This window comes from Lissotriton helveticus, chromosome 10 (assembly GCF_964261635.1).
Source record: "Lissotriton helveticus chromosome 10, aLisHel1.1, whole genome shotgun sequence".
NCBI lineage: Eukaryota > Metazoa > Chordata > Amphibia > Caudata > Salamandridae > Lissotriton > Lissotriton helveticus.
The window spans coordinates 265393291-265410703 of NC_136071.1; the positions used below are offsets into that span (position 1 = coordinate 265393291).

The 17413-nt window shown below is 47.3% G+C and overlaps 1 long non-coding RNA gene across 2 annotated transcripts in view; it reads right to left on the minus strand.

Moving 5' to 3' along the window:
- Positions 1-249: 249 nt before the first annotated feature.
- LOC144785153 (uncharacterized) overlaps positions 250-17413 on the minus strand; it is a 169590-nt gene continuing 152426 nt past the window's right edge. For both annotated transcript variants that reach the window (XR_013601785.1, XR_013601784.1), the window contains 2 exons: positions 12361-12516; positions 250-699 (listed from right to left, as the gene is read on the minus strand). This is a non-coding gene — a long non-coding RNA (uncharacterized LOC144785153). The remainder of the gene's footprint in view (positions 700-12360; positions 12517-17413) is intronic.

Consider the following 17413-nt stretch of genomic DNA (forward strand, 5'->3'; position numbering starts at 1 on the left):
CGGTAGTACTACTAAAGTCCTAGGACTCTTCAGGAAAACAAACTTACTGTTAAACCCCCACCCACCAGACTGAAAAGCATTAAAAAAACAGGTATGGTCAGATAAAGTTTAAAAAAGTATATTTATGTAGCCCTAACAAAATAATCTCCCTCAAGACCCTCCCTAACCCCAACGATTGTCTTTGAAAAGTCCCAAAAAGAACCCAACTCCCAAATCCCACCCCCCAAAAGTCTCTAAAAAAAGGGCAAGGGACACTCCACTACTGGAGGGTGCTGGTGAATTTTGCGGCCAGGGCATCATACTCCTTGCGGACGGTGGCATGGTCGAAGCGGAGGCCCTCCACCAAGTTCTTGTACCTAAGGACCTCCTGCTCCAGGTAGGACATTCTGACTCCTAGGCGGCGCTGGCGTGCCTTGCAACTCCTGTGGGGGGCAGCTGGTCTTTTTGCTGCTTGGCGGTGGCGGTTGGCTTTGTTAGCCCGGCTCCGTACCGCTGGAGCACTGCGCTGGCTGGCAGCCCGTGGGGGCATGGAGGAGGATGCAGCTGTCCCAGTGGAGGATGTTGTGGTTCCACCGGTTGACTGCGTGTCCTCCTCCTCCAGGGCCACCAGCCGCCGATATTCGGCGACAGTGGCATCCAGCCTCCGTTGCCGGGCCATTCGAGCCTGCTCCCTCGGTGATGTCGATTTGGAAGGAGCAACTATATGAAGAAAGAAAGACATAGTCTGTAACCAATGCTCCTTAACATTAATAACACAAAGTGATTGAGCCGAAAGTTGTGTCACAGTACAAGTAGCAAATTGAAAGCACAGTACATAACTATTGAGGACAGTATCTATCTAACCTCCCACTTCTGCATCCTTGCTCTAACATTAGTGGGAGTTTAATGAACAAATTCTACGACCACTATGGACTTCCATTACAGTCGACTATGACAGTACACCAGTCTTATTCTTCTTCTTCTCTCTTGTTTAGGAAAATTGGTACGTTATCTTATGCAAGCTGGCAGAATGCCAGCGCAGTGAACTTGCACCCGAGAAAAACAGACGCACACCATGATGAGTGAGACAGACTTGCATTAACGTACCGGTCCAGTACATGCAGGTGGTGAAGCTATTACTTTTCTATTACGGGTGGCACTGAGAATACTCTGTTACAAGGGCTACTGCCTAATTAATTTACCTTTCACCCTACAGTGCAAATGAGTACTAGAAAAGGAAAATGAAGAAGCTAAATAATTTGATTATCTATCACTTCACATGGGATGTATTTGATGACATATGGGATGCATTTAGGTGCTTTGCTTATTATTGAGTGAACAGTGATACACCCACACATGAATGACGTACTACTACTAAACTAAAGTTATTAAGAGAGGTACAGAGTGTCCACCGTAATAACCGGATATGTGCTGTGCTTGCAGTTGCAATACAAACTACTGCTACTATTCATGGTAGTATTGGACAAATTTACAATTTATTTTCCTTGCTTTCCCTACACTGGAACGGACGTGCGGGTGCGGTGTTACATGCTCTTCAAGGTAACACTTAGTTCATCCAGTGACCATCTACTCTCTCTAGATACACATGTGCTATCTAAGAGATAATACCATGCTTCAGGCATCCATCCATTCAAGGTATATGCACACATACAGTTTCTGTTTCACCCACCCAGGCTGTTGTCCTTCCACCCATCCTTGCTTCATCATTGACCCAGCCATGCACCTTGCTCGCTTTGCCACTGGATTCAAGCAAGCCGGGCTGAAGAAGGCTGTAATGCCAGAAACCGGTCCTCGGAAGCTATTTTCCGGTCCAGGGAAGGCATGGCTTGGCAGTTCGGGCTGGACTGTTCCCATGAGGCACAGGGTCAGACTGATTTGCATATGGCCTTGTCTGAACTGGGGTGGCAGAGTGGGCTTAAGAACGGTGATGGATTAAACCCAGATCTTTTGACTGGGTGTGAGTGTTTGATTGGTTCAGATGCTCCGTCCATCACCACCCCCTTTTGTACCGCTTTGGCCGCCACAAGTGTGGCAGGGTATGCTCAGACGTGAGTCCCTTGCTCACTTTGCCACTGGATTCAAGCAAGCCGGGCTGAAGAAGGCTGTAATGCCGGAAACCGGTCCTCGGAAGCTTGTTTCCGGTCCAGGGAAGGCATGGCTTGGCAGTTCGGGCTGGACTGTTCCCATGAGGCACAGGGTCAGACTGATTTGCATATGGCCATGTCTGAACTGGGGTGGCAGAGTGGGATAAAGAACGGTGATGGATTAAACCCAGATCTTTTGACTGGGTGTGAGTGTTTGATCGCTTCAGATGCTCCGTCCATCACCACCCCCTTTTGTACCGCTTTGGCCGCCACAAGGGTGGCAGGGTATGCTCAAACGTGAGTCCCTTGCTCACTTTGCCACTGGATTCAAGCAAGCCGGGCTGAAGAAGGCTGTAATGCCGGAAACCGGTCCTCGGAAGCTTGTTTCCGGTCCAGGGAAGGCATGGCTTGGCAGTTCGGGCTGGACTGTTCCCATGAGGCACAGGGTCAGACTGATTTGCATATGGCCATGTCTGAACTGGGGTGGCAGAGTGGGCTAAAGAACGGTGATGGATTAAACCAAGATCTTTTGACTGGGTGTGAGTGTTTGATCGGTTCAGATGCTCCGTCCATCACCACCCCCTTTTGTACCGCTTTGGCCGCCACATGTGTGGCAGGGTATGCTCAAACGTAAGTCCCTTGCTCACTTTGCCACTGGATTCAAGCAAGCCGGGCTGGAGAAGGCTGTAATGCCGGAAACCGGTCCTCGGAAGCTTGTTTTCGGTCCAGGGAAGGCATGGCTTGGCAGTTCGGGCTGGACTGTTCCCATGAGGCACAGGGTCAGACTGATTTGCATATGGCCATGTCTGAACTGGGGTGGCAGAGTGGGCTAAAGAACGGTGATGGATTAAACCCAGATCTTTTGACTGGGTGTGAGTGTTTGATTGGTTCAGATGCTCCGTCCATCACCACCCCCTTTTGTACCGCTTTGGCCGCCACAACTGTGGCAGGGTATGCTCAGACGTGAGTCCCTTGCTCACTTTGCCACTGGATTCAAGCAAGCCGGGCTGAAGAAGGCTGTAATGCCAGAAACCGGTCCTCTGAAGCTTGTTTCCGGTCCAGGGAAGGCATTGCTTGGCAGATCCGGCTGGACTGTTCCCATGAGGCACAGGGTCAGACTGATTTGCATATGGCCATGTCTGAACTGGGGTGGCAGAGTGGGCTAAAGAACGGTGATGGATTAAACCCAGATCTTTTGACTGGGTGTGAGTGTTTGATTGGTTCAGATGCTCCGTCCATCACCACGCCCTTTTGTACCGCTTTGGCCGCCACAAGTGTGGCATGGTATGCTCAGACGTGAGTCCCTTGCTCACTTTGCCACTGGATTCAAGCAAGCCGGGCTGAAGAAGGCTGTAATGCCAGAAACCGGTCCTCGGAAGCTTGTTTCCGATCCAGGGAAGGCATGGCTTGGAAGTTTGGGCTGGGCTGTTCCCATGAGGCACAGGGTCAGACTGATTTGCATATGGCCATGTCTGAACTGGGGTGGCAGAGTGGGCTAAAGAACGATGATGGATTAAACTAAGCATGGGCGTAAAATCCGTTCCGCTCGCGGATTTTTCAGATTTTCAGCAAATTCGCAATCCGCGAACTCTCGCAAATTTGTCGAAAATCCGTGAATTCGCTCGCAGCGGTTTTTTTGCTTGGTGATACAATATTGCGGCGCGCGGCGTGGTGCACGGCGTTCACTTTCCGTCATTCAGCGTTTGGCGAGTTGTTCTTCTCGATCATATTTTGCGAGTGCTGCGCCATTTTGGATCTTGCTGCGGGATCCCGCGGGAGTTTGGCGCCCGCAAATACGTAATCGCGGCTTGCCACCTTGCACAGCACGCCTCGTGAGAGTTCGCAATTGCGAACACGTAGTTGCGGGGGAAAGGAACAATCTCGCACTCGCGAAATAGAGATTTAGCAATTCTGCACAAGAAATCCACCAGCAAACAGGATAAACCTTCAGAAAATGATGATTTTTATCAGAATCACTCCTCAGGTTGACATTTGCATGGCCTTTTTTTTTGCAAGGAGTCCATTTTTGGGGGGGGGGGGAAGGAAGTGCCCCACAGTCTCCAACTTCCTGTTCCTGTCCAGCAGGCTCCTCCCAGTGCTTTCTTCATGTGCTGGTCACTTTCATTTGGACCTTGACCTGGAAGGATTATTTTTGTGGGTGCTGCTGGATATTTGGATGTGAGGCCTTTTTGACTTTCTTTGGATCACTTTTGGATTAGAAATCAACTTTCACAAGTAAGTTTGTTTGGGGCATTACAGTTGCTGCAACTACAATTTTGGAACTTTTTCAGAACATTAAATAAAATATATTGTGGGTAGCCACAGTATCCAGTAGGACCAGTGTTGGTTATGGGTGCATGATACAACTGTTTTGTTGAATTTAAACACCATTGAGGCCATGGATGGGCTGGGATTGTGCTGATTTTTGTTGTTTTTGTCGTTTTTTTGGGGCTGCTGGTGGGGCCCTTTGCCCAGGGGTGGTGAGTGTTGCATGGGCCTAGTCTTTCTGTGGGGTGTCTTCTTGAATGTAAACACCATTGAGACCATGGATGGGCTGGGATTGTGCTGATTTTTGTGTTTTTGTCATTTTTTTGGGGCTGCTGGTGTGGCCTTTTGCCCAGGGGTAGTGGTGCTTGAACTGAGTGTGCCTGTGGTGTGGTCTCACTCTCTTTAATGTAAACATCCTGGATGGCATTGGATTGTGGTGATTTTTGGGTGTTTTTCTGTTTTTTTGGGGTGTACTGTTGACGTGGACTGGCCATGTGGGTGGTGGTGGTGGCCATCTTGAGTGCTGGCTGGTACAGGCAACATGTGCTTGGGGTGCAAGGGGACATTTTGAAGAGAGGCAGTGTCTGAGGCCTGCACTTATTTTGCCTACTTTTCATCCATTATCCCCAGGGGTAGTGAGTGTTGCATGGGCCTAGTCTTTCTGTGGGGTGTCTTCTTGAATTTAAACACCATTGAGGGCATGGATGGGCTAGGATTGTGCTGAATTTTGTTGTTTTTGTCGTTTTTTGGGGCTGCTGGTGGGGCCCTTTGCCCAGGGGTGGTGAGTGTTGCATGGGCCCAGTCTGTCTGTGGGGTGTCCTCTTGAATTTAAACACCATTGAGGCCATGGATGGGCTGGGATTGTACTGTTTTTTGTGTTTTTTGTCGTTTTTTTGGGGCTGCTGGTGTGGCCTTTTGCCCAGGGGTAGTGGTGCATGGACTGAGTGTGCCTGTGGGGTCTCACTCTCTTTAAGGTAAACATCCTGGATGGCATTGGATTGTGGTGATTTTTGGGTGTTTTTCTGTTTTTTTGGGGTGTACTGTTGATGTGGACTGGCCATGTGGGTGGTGGCGGTGGCCATCTTGAGTGCTGGCTGGTACAGGCCACATGTGCTTGGGGTGCAAGGGGCCATTTTGAAGAGAGGCAGTGTCTGAGGCCTGCACTTATTTAGCCTACTTTTCATCCATTATCCCCAGGGGTAGTGAGTGTTGCATGGGCCTAGTCTTTCTGTGGGGTGTCTTCTTGAATTTAAACACCATTGAGGGCATGGATGGGCTAGGATTGTACTGAATTGTGTTGTTTTTGTTGTTTTTTGGGGCTGCTGGTGGGGCCCTTTGCCCAGGGGTGGTGAGTGTTGCATGGGCCTAGTCTTTCTGTGGGGTGTCCTCTTGAATTTAAACACCATTGAGGCCATGGATGGGCTGGGATTGTGCTGTTTGTTGTGTTTTTAGTCGTTTTTTTGGGGCTGCTGGTGTGGCCTTTTGCCCAGGGGTAGTGGTGCATGGACTGAGTGTGCCTGTGGGGTCTCACTCTCTTTAATGTAAACATCCTGGATGGCATTGGATTGTGGTGATTTTTGGGTGTTTTTCTGTTTTTTTGGGGTGTACTGTTGATGTGGACTGGCCATGTGGGTGGTGGTGGTGGCCATCTTGAGTGCTGGCTGGTACAGGCAACATGTGCTTGGGGTGCAAGGGGCCATTTTGAAGAGAGGCAGTGTCTGAGGCCTGCACTTATTTAGCCTACTTTTCATCCATTATCCCCAGGGGTAGTGAGTGTTGCATGGGCCTAGTCTTTCTGTGTGGTGTCTTGAATGTAAACATCATGGATGGCATGGGATTGTGCTTATTTTTCTGTGTTTTTCCATTTTTTGGGGTGTATAACTGAACTGATGTTCCTCTGTCTTCCATTGCTTTTAGGTGCACAAGACTCTAGAGAACCACCAGTGCCAGGAAGAAGTCCTACAGCGGTGTGTGTGTGTGCAGCATAACGTCATGCGACGTCACGTCTGGACACAGACAACTCTGCAACTCGTGCAACTGCTGCCTGCTGTTCTGAAGAAGATGGCCCCAAAAAAAGTTACCCGTAGCTCCTGTAGCAAGAAAGTTGCCAGTAAGGAGCAGAAGAAGCAAGTTACCAAGGAGACTGGTGTGCCGGCCGCCCCTTTTTTTGGGAGTAAAAAAAAAAGTATGCCTGCAGCAGCAGCGGGATCTGCTGGGGACCAAGCTGGGAGCAGCACCCCCGCTCCATTGGGCTCAGTGCCACCACCACCACCACGCCAACTTAAGTCCAAGCCCTTCAGTGCTGCAGAGGCACTTAGTCTAGTTGTTCAATCACCATCGACCAGTGATGTTGGCTCATCGCAAGAAAGTAGCAGCAATGTCCCTCAATCAACCAGGTTGTTGTAACTCATCTGACGAGTGTTGAACAACCACAGCCGTAACAAAAACCACATGTGCAAGTACAAGCCCAAGTACATGTGGAAGGAGAGGCAGCGCAAGGAGATGCGCAAGCAGAGGTGCATGGAGGGTCACAAGTGCCCACAATAGTTGTTCCTCCCGAAGTAGGGGCACATCAGGAAATCGACAATCAAGGCGAGGTATCATTTGAGGAAGACACTCCTCCTGATGATCATTCATTGTCTTCCACACCCCTAGCAAGGAAGAGATCAAGGGTGGTGTCTACATCTTCTTCAAGCACACCTCCTTCTGATGATACGGATCAAAATTGGGAACCAGCACCACTGCCGTCTGAGAGTGAGGCACATGATCTGACAAAGGTAGTTAAGCGTAAAAGGAAGCTCGTCCAAAGTCTCAGAGTTATGGAGTGTGATGATGAGGCTCAACAAGAAGTGGCGGATACTGCTGCTGATGAAGACTCTGACAACAACGACCCAGTCATCATAAAGGTCACTGCAGCCCCAGCGGGCATGCAGCAAACAGACATTTTGACCCTAGCCCGAAAAGCTGCTGAGCGTGATGATGATGATGTTGTCGACGAGGAGGCAGTGGAAACACCACAATCATTGGAGTTAAGTACACCAACTCGTACCGCTTCCATATTTCTTTCTCACAAGAAGGGACCTCCATCCACCTCGACCTTAATTAGTGGCAGTGAAAGTGCACAACGTACAAAAGTTCGGCAATCCAGATCCTCCACTTTATCTGGCATTAGCAGCATGACCACCACCACCAGTATCGCCGCCTCCTCCAGGCCCCAGAGACACTTCAAGTCCCCAGTTTGGGACTTCTTTACTGTTTGCCCAAAAAGGGAAAAGTTCGCCATTTGTACCCTTTGTAAGCTTGCAGTTAGTCGTGGTAAGTCAGGTACCAACTATGGTACCGGAGGCCATAGAGGTCATCTTGAGAGACAGCACACTGTCCTATGGTTTGCGCACCTAAATGCGATCAAGGAAGCCCGAATTGGAAGTCAAGAAAACGTTGATGTTGCATCTGATGATGACGAGGAGGAAGAAGACGTGTCAAACACTTCACTTACACCCAGTACCCCTGTCAGCAGCACACCCCACGTGAGGCACACTAAGAGTGTTGGAGCGAGTGAGACACCAACGCGCAAAAGTTCACCAGCGAGCATAATTGGGTCAACGAAGTCATTATCATCCCGTAAATGCTTGGTCCAGGGCAACATTAGAACCATGTTTTCTTCAGAGGCGCCATATGAACGCAACCACCCACTGACGCGTCTGTATAACACTAAGCTGGCTAAAATGCTAGCTGTGGACCTTCTCCCTTTTTCTTTTGTAGAAGCGGTAGGTTTTCTAGAATTAGTGGCAACGCTCTGCCCTAAATGGAAGGTTCCTAGCCGGTTCTATTTTGCCAGAGTTGCGGTTCCAGCACTACATGAAGATGTGCTGGAGGCGATTGGGGCAGCTTTGCAGAAGAGTGCTGTTCACACAATACATCTGACAACAGACATGTGGACCAGTGGCGCAGGCGCTGATTACATGTGCATCACTGCACACTGGGTCTCTTTTTCAGGTGTTAAAGCAAAGCTAAACGCAGGTGTTGACCCGGACCAAGTTTTTAAAGCTGCTCGTAAACATGCAACACTAGCCATGTTTGGCTTGGAGAAAAGTCACACATCACAAAACATTTTGGACGAGTTTAACAAAAAGGTCTTTCACTGGCTGTCCCCAAAAAAACGCCAGATTGGTTATGTTTCCACGGATAATGGCACCAATGTAGTTAAGGCCATGGCGCTGGGTGACTATTTCAGAGTGCCGTGTTTGGCGCACTGTATCAACCTGGTAGTTCAAAAATTCTTGAGTGATAAAGACAGTCCAGCGTGCGAGGTAATGGCCACCTGCCGCAAAATGTGCAACCATTTCAGCCATTCTTTTAAGGCCCGGAAGCATCTGAGGAGCCTGCTACTTGAACGTCGAATGCCAGTGAAAGCACTCATCCAGCAGGTGGCAACACGTTGGAACTCAACCTTCTACATGCTTGAGCGTCTGTATGAGCAGTATACGGTACTCGATCACTATTTCTTAAAAGAGGGTACAGCTCAGAAGGACCTGCGGATGGGTGCGGCGCAATGGGACATAGTTAAAAGCCTGACAGACATGCTTTGTCCTTTTGAGTTCTTCACGCGTGCAGTCAGCCAGGAGGACTGTAATTTGGGAAAAGCTATCCCATTGTTGTGCATGCTGGAGCACCAACTGAAGGCGGTGTCTTCTCAGTTAGAAAAAGATGAAAAAAACAAAGACCCTTTTCTTTTGTCGGAGAATTTATTAGAGCGCCTACGTGGTGATGAACGTCTTAAAAAGATCAACTCAGAACAGCATTACATTTGTGCTACTATTCTGGATCCACGCTACAAAAAGGCGCTGGCAGGCCAAGCATTCTTTCCTTTTGCTGATGAAGATGTTAAAAAGTACAAACGTTGGCGAGCCTGGTCAGCCAAGAGGTTTGAAAAAGAACGGCAGGATATTGAAGGAGAAGGCAGTACCTCAGCATCAGCATCAGCAGGCCATCCCCAGTCAAAAGAATCCACTTCTGCACCTACGGCTGTGGCACAAGTCACCTCTCAGCCGTTAAAGACACCGGCAACCGGATCATCTGCACCACACACAAGAGTAACAGTGGCTGCTGAAGAGGATTGGCTAACTTTGCTTGGGTATGGTTCTCGAAAAAAGGTCACAGGCACAGCAAAAAGTAAGCAAAGTGGAGGAACCGTTGAGGACCTTGACTCGATGGTGCAGGACTATCTGAATGACTCAACAGAGGTCTTTCTTAATGATGAGCCATTGCAGTATTGGCATGGGAAAAAACAATTGTGGCCACAGCTCTCCAACCTGGCTATAAACTATTTGTCTTGCCCACTCGCAAGTGTGTCTTCTGAACGTGTTTTCAGTGCTGCTGGTGGCATTGTAACTCCCAAACGGAGCCGCCTCTCGCCCAAAAATGTGGAGAGGCTAACAATGATCAAGATGAATCAGCACCTCATACCACCAGATTACAAAGTACGAGAAAGCACGCCGCATGAAGACGAGGAGGACGGCAACGTAGATGAGGGGATTTGTTCTCTGTTCGGTGACGCTGACCTCATCCTGCCTGAATTCGCGGAGTATGATGACGAAATCTTCTTCTTATTCCCTGACACCGAGCCCTGAAAATGAGACAATGAATCAATAACTTTCTTTTTCGTCCTTATTCACTTTTATTCCTGTGTGTCTGTCTTTCTTTGTTTTGCACAGTTAATTTAATTCATACTTTAATCACCTAATCCCAAAAACAAGCCCATCAGCAGAACTGTCTTCCCTTGTTTGCTTATTGATTTGAAGGTGCCGCAGTCTACATTCCTCAGGTTCACAAGTTCAGAAGAACATGCTCCTCTTTCCTCCTCCTCCTATTTCTCTCAAAGCAGAGGGCTGGATTACGCCCAATGAAGAAAGACTCAGCACTTGTGGGGGTGTTCTACTTCTTTGCGGGTGAGTTGACGGCTCTGGGCCCATTGCTGTGAAGCTCTAATAACGGATAAAAGTGTTTTGGACCAAATATGAGGCGGACATTTCTTGCCGTTTTTGACGACTTGCTTGCCTTTGAGGTGCTCTTTGGCGGGGTTCCGGGTGTTTGTGGGTGAGTTTTGGGGTCTGGGAGCACTGCTGCGACAGTCTAATCTTGATTGCATTTGCTTTTCAGGAAATCCGTGGTGGAAAACAGGAGTTATGATGATGACCTAGCTGCACAGCGGGTTTGGACCGAAGGCCGAGAGATATTGTAAGTATGAGATTTTGCTTTTTGGCTGTTTGGGGGTGTTGTCGCGTGCTTTTTTGCGGGTGGGTTGGCGGGTCTCTTGGGGCATTCCTGGGAAGGTCTAATACCGGATAGAAGTGGTTTGGACAAAATCCATAAGGAAAAGCCTTTTTTTTGCTATTTCTTCTGACATCTTGCTCAATGTAGCGTTTTCGGGGGCCTGTTTGGGGGGCTTCCTGGTGTTTGTGGGTGGGTTGCGGGGTCTCTGTCGAAGCACTGCTGCAACAGTCTAATCTTGATTGCATTTGCTTTTCAGGAAATCCATGGTGGAAAACAGGAGTTATGATGATGACCTAGCTGCACAGCGCGTTTGGACCAAAGGCCGAGAGATATTGTAAGTATGAGATTTTGCTTTTTGGCTGTTTGGGGGTGTTGTCACGTGCTTTTTTGCGGGTGGGTTGGCGGGTCTCTTGGGGCATTCCTGGGAAGGTCTAATACCGGATAGAAGTGGTTTGGACAAAATCCATAAGGAAAAGCCTTTTTTTTGCTATTTCTTCTGACATCTTGTTCAATGTAGCGTTTTCGGGGGCCTGTTTGGGGGGCTTTCTGGTGTTTGTGGGTGGGTTGCGGGGTCTCTGTCGAAGCACTGCTGCGACAGTCTAATCTTGATTGCATTTGCTTTTCAGGAAATCCGTGGTGGAAAACAGGAGTTATGATGATGACCTAGCTGCACAGCGTGTTTGGACCGAAGGCAGAGAGATATTGTAAGTATGAGATTTTGCTTTTTGGCTGTTTGGGGGTGTTGTCGCGTGCTTTTTTGCGGGTGGGTTGGCGGGTCTCTTGGGGCATTCCTGGGAAGGTCTAATACCGGATAGAAGTGGTTTGGACAAAATCCATAAGGAAAAGCCTTTTTTTTGCTATTTCTTCTGACATCTTGCTCAATGTAGCGTTTTCGGGGGCCTGTTTGGGGGGCTTCCTGGTGTTTGTGGGTGGGTTGCGGGGTCTCTGTCGAAGCACTGCTGCGACAGTCTAATCTTGATTGCATTTGCTTTTCAGGAAATCCGTGGTGGAAAACAGGAGTTATGATGATGACCTAGCTGCACAGCGCGTTTGGACCGAAGGCCGAGAGATATTGTAAGTATGAGATTTTGCTTTTTGGCTGTTTGGGGGTGTTGTCACGTGCTTTTTTGCGGGTGGGTTGGCGGGTCTCTTGGGGCATTCCTGGGAAGGTCTAATACCGGATAGAAGTGGTTTGGACAAAATCCATAAGGAAAAGCCTTTTGGCACTTTTTGTAACTTAGGGTTCGTTAGGGTTAGCCCTAGCAGCAGGATTGCATGTGTTTCGGGGTGTTCTAGATTTTTGCAACTGAGTTCTGGGGTCTTAGAGCACTCTTGGAGCGATGCTGGCTATGGATACTTTTGCTTGCTTGCAAGTGGTTTGAATACAATCCACGGTGGGTAAGGGTGTATTTGGGCCTACTTTTACTTTCAAAGTACGTTTTGTCACCATTTTTCTGCTAGGCCTCGTTGTTTGAGATCTGATTGGGGGTCTTCTACATTTTTGCGACTGGCTTTAGTAAGGGTCTTGGTGGGAGCATTGCTGGGAAGGTCTAATTTTGTTCTAAAACACAGTTTACAGTACACCTAGCTTGAGGGGAAAGATCCGCTAAATTAATTTGGCCATACTTATTTATCCTTAAAAAGGTGACTCAGACAGATTACGCAATTTCAAAAATATTGTACTGTCTATTAGGAAAATCAAAGTGTGACTTTTTGCACCACACAGCGTACATACCTTATATTTATTTATCAGTGGTATTGTAATAGCACTTCCTGTTTTCCGTTCAATAATTACAGGCCGGGTTTCAGTCAACATCCGCCAGGCAGGCAGTGGACAGGGTGTCTTCTGTCAGTGGTCACTGGTCACCAACATTGATGGACGAAGCGTCAGCTGGAATGGAGGAGTGCCGCTAATAAGAGGAATTGTTTGCTGCATGTAACTTACTTACCAAATTCAACAGGACAACTCCAACAACATACAGAATACAGATACAGTATCCATTGTTTTCTTCTATGAGTGTGACTGCATGTGGTTAGCTTTAGTTTCTACCCAAAGATTTCTTTATCTTCAATTATTGTTTGTCCATGCTGTGCTTTTTTTTTCTTCTCTCAACAAAACCTACCCAAAAAGAAACCCCCAGTCCCATCCATTTTCCAAACCCTAACCCTCTTCCCCCGGGCTGTGTGGTTTTGCTTGATGTCTGACTAAATGACATCAATAATTCCACACACTTGCTGGGGAGGATAAGGTCATAGCAACAGGCTGGTGAAGGAATACGAGGATATATTCTAGACTTACTCAGCTTCAGTACTATTTCTTGTAGTAGTAGGAGCCAATGTCAAATAAATTCAACGCAAGTACTAGTTATACTTGCAATACTTTACCATTTGTTAGGCTACATTGTGGCACTGTTCTAGTGTACTGTCACCTGCTATATTCTCTATCGTACCGTAACCGTTGTAATGCTACAGTAAGGACAAACCAGGTTTCGTTTTCTTTTTTTCCATAGGCATGCAACTGCCACTGTGTCACACCACTAGTACCACCGCAACGAGGAAATTTCATCCGCCCAGGATTGCCAACCTTAATCCCCATTTCCCGTGGAGCCAGCCCTGGGCCTAGCCCGAATTTCTAACACAAATTACAGGTAAGATAAGCGTTTGGTGGGAGGTAGTATAATGGAGTATTAGGACTAGACGAGAGATTGACGGTAGTACTACTAAAGTCCTAGGACTCTTCAGGAAAACAAACTTACTGTTAAACCCCCACCCACCAGACTGAAAAGCATTAAAAAAACAGGTATGGACAGATAAAGTTTAAAAAAGTATATTTATGTAGCCCTAACAAAATAATCTCCCTCAAGACCCTCCCTAACCCCAACGATTGTCTTTGAAAAGTCCCAAAAAGAACCCAACTCCCAAATCCCACCCCCCAAAAGTCTCTAAAAAAAGGGCAAGGGACACTCCACTACTGGAGGGTGCTGGTGAATTTTGCGGCCAGGGCATCATACTCCTTGCGGAGGGTGGCATGGTCGAAGCGGAGGCCCTCCACCAAGTTCTTGTACCTAAGGACCTCCTGCTCCAGGTAGGACATTCTGACTCCTAGGCGGCGCTGGCGTGCCTTGCAACTCCTGTGGGGGGCAGCTGGTCTTTTTGCTGCTTGGCGGTGGCGGTTGGCTTTGTTAGCCCGGCTCCGTACCGCTGGAGCACTGCGCTGGCTGGCAGCCCGTGGGGGCACGGAGGAGGATGCAGCTGTCCCAGTGGAGGATGTTGTGGTTCCACCGGTTGACTGCGTGTCCTCCTCCACCAGGGCCACCAGCCGCCGATATTCGGCGACAGTGGCATCCAGCCTCCGTTGCCGGGCCATTCGAGCCTGCTCCCTCCGTGATGTCGATTTGGAAGGAGCAACTATATGAAGAAAGAAAGACATAGTCTGTAACCAATGCTCCTTAACATTAATAACACAAAGTGATTGAGCCGAAAGTTGTGTCACAGTACAAGTAGCAAATTGAAAGCACAGTACATAACTATTGAGGACAGTATCTATCTAACCTCCCACTTCTGCATCCTTGCTCTAACATTAGTGGGAGTTTAATGAACAAATTCTACGACCACTATGGACTTCCATTACAGTCGACTATGGCAGTACACCAGTCTTATTCTTCTTCTTCTCTCTTGTTTAGGAAAATTGGTACGTTATCTTATGCAAGCCGGCAGAATGCCAGCGCAGTGAACTTGCACCCGAGAAAAACAGACGCACACCATGATGAGTGAGACAGACTTACGTTAACGTACCGGTCCAGTACATGCAGGTGGTGAAGCTATTACTTTTCTATTACGGGTGGCACTGAGAATACTCTGTTACAAGGGCTACTGCCTAATTAATTTACCTTTCACCCTACAGTGCAAATGAGTACTAGAAAAGGAAAATGAAGAAGCTAAATTATTTGATTATCTATCACTTCACATGGGATGTATTTGATGACATATGGGATGCATTTAGGTGCTTTGCTTATTATTGAGTGAACAGTGATACACCCACACATGAATGACGTACTACTACTAAACTAAAGTTATTAAGAGAGGTACGGAGTGTCCACCGTAATAACCGGATATGTGCTGTGCTTGCAGTTGCAATACAAACTACTGCTACTATTCATGGTAGTATTGGACAAATTTACAATTTATTTTCCTTGCCTTCCCTACACTGGAACGGACGTGCGGGTGCGGTGTTACATGCTCTTCAAGGTAACACTTAGTTCATCCAGTGACCATCTACTCTCTCTAGATACACATGTGCTATCTAAGAGATAATACCATGCTTCAGGCATCCATCCATTCAAAGTATATGCACACATACAGTTTCTGTTTCACCCATCCAGGCTGTTGTCCTTCCACCCATCCTTGCTTCATCATTGACCCAGCCATGCACCATACCATATTCTTTCCTTCCCAGCCACCTCGGGGGCCAAGCAAACACATATCATTCTTCTTTGCCAGCCATCATAAAATTTCTCGTCCTTCCACACTTACTTACACCCTTCTTTTGCTTTTCGTTCATCCCATCCATCAAGTACATCTAAGATCTTATTGGGATTCTTCTCACCAAAAACTTCACAGCTAAGTCGAAGTACATTTAGAGGAGGCTACTACCTGGTTGATTTATAATACACCCGTGCAGAAAGCACACTATGCAGTCTTCAATCTCAATAAGTAAGGAATATATAGCTTACCTCTTCCCGCCACCACCGTGCGAACCCTCACAGGAACGTCCGGCACTTGCACCGCCTCCTCCCCAGAGTCCTCGCCCAACACCACCACCTCCGCGCTGGCCCCACCACCAGATGTTCCCCCTACAAAGTACATTTAAGAATGTTAGAATACACCACTCACTACTATATAATATTTGGTCTAGGAGAATAAACAAATGTTAAAAAAACGAAATACAATGTAATAATTTGTAACTGTCTACTCTAAAGTAAAAATGTCCCTTTTTCCACAAGAAATGTGTCCAATTAATCGTTAGCACTAAGCACTTTTCCATTTTCAGTTAAACGTTTACTTTTATGACAAATTTGATTTTAATAAATGTGTTTACTTTTAATAAAGCTTTTAAACTTAAATAGACTCTGTGGTTTTTGGTCCTCCAGACTAGAGTGGATGAGCTAAAGGTTTTGGAATTTTTACAAGCATGAGTGCCTCTGGCACTTCTTGACTCTGACTCCGTACTCTTGTCCTGCGTTGGATAATCTAATGATCATTGGGGATCAATCATCGGTGACTTTGGGAGCTAAATGACTCTGCCACACTATCTAGTCATTAAGGAGATTGGGGGTTCTTCAAAGTCTGATATCACTGAGGTATGTGGAAAGAAAGTCTACCTGTGCCTATTATAATTGATAAACAATGCACTATTTAGTGTTCATAGTTCGGTTTGTGCAGATTTGTCCCTGCAACAGTAGTAGAATGGATTGTCCTCCTATCCAAACCAAAAGTAAAGTAGTATCTTATTCTTTCTTGGTGGTCATTCACCTTTTTATTGTTGGCAATTGTCAAAGCATAAACATTTAGAAGACTTGAAAAGACATTATGGACAATCCCAGAGGACTGCACTCAGTGCATAGAGCTATTGCTGACTAGAATGGGAGTCCAATGGAATTGCCAAATGTGCAATCTTAGTTAGCTACACAGACAGACTAATAAGAATAATCTAGTAATACCACAGGGAGTCATAGTCGAGGCAGGATAAGAATTTAGATCCAGTCTACAAGAAGATCAAAGACGATTTTGAAAAAATCGAATGAGGAACGCTAGGAAAAAATAGGTACTCTATATTAAAATTAAAACTTACTGGGACCAGCAAAGGAGCCCTCGCCTGCCCGATCCTGGCCTGCATCCTCCTGAACAGCACCCTCCTCCTCCTCCTCCTGTGTCCTCTTGCCCTTGGGGGGAGCTGATGTACAACATGAAAGAAAGAAAGACCAGAAAACATGGATGAGATTTGTCAACCAAATCAAACATTTCAAAAGAACAATAACAACATATTTTGGAAAAATAGCAAATAGATAGACAACTATTCCACTGGATATATTGACCTATCTCATGTGGTATACAACGTTATTCGTATTGCCTGATTTGCGGACCGTTGACTTTGAAAGTTCCTATGTAACTCACTAAACAGACTACTAAAAAGGTTTGCCTAGGCCTGGCAGGCAGCAGTCCGCAGCACGCGAAGTGACAGACAAAGTCCATCCTGCTTGCAGATCAGTGAATACTCAAACTATCAATCCACCGACCACCACCACTATTTCTTCTTATAGCCATGTGTCTAAAGGAAGGACTGGACTTCAGTCTGTTGGGGCTGATTTAGAAGTCCCTTGCGGCTCATTTTCCTCCATTGTTGCGTGACTTTTGTGACGCAGCGGCAGAACAAAAGAGTCGCCATGGTGCGGCGTATATATTTAAAAAAAACGCATATGGGAGATGCATCACGTTGTAAAGCCCTGCGCCATCAGGGGGCGTTCCGGCGCAAGGGAGGGCGTTCCTGCGCAGGAACGAATCCTAAAAGTGGCTGAGGGAAATCTACAAGATGTCAATCAGTCACTTTTAGGACAATGATGCGTGACTCAAACCCTGCGCCTGCTTGAAGCCGACGTACGGCTTGATGCAGCATTGGGGAGATAGGGCACCCCAGAGCATTGCTGGAGCTGCGCCATCGTTGGCACGCAACTCCAGCAATGCGCCGCCTTTACGGCACAGATGCGTAAGGCTTCTGTGACGTTTTGGGC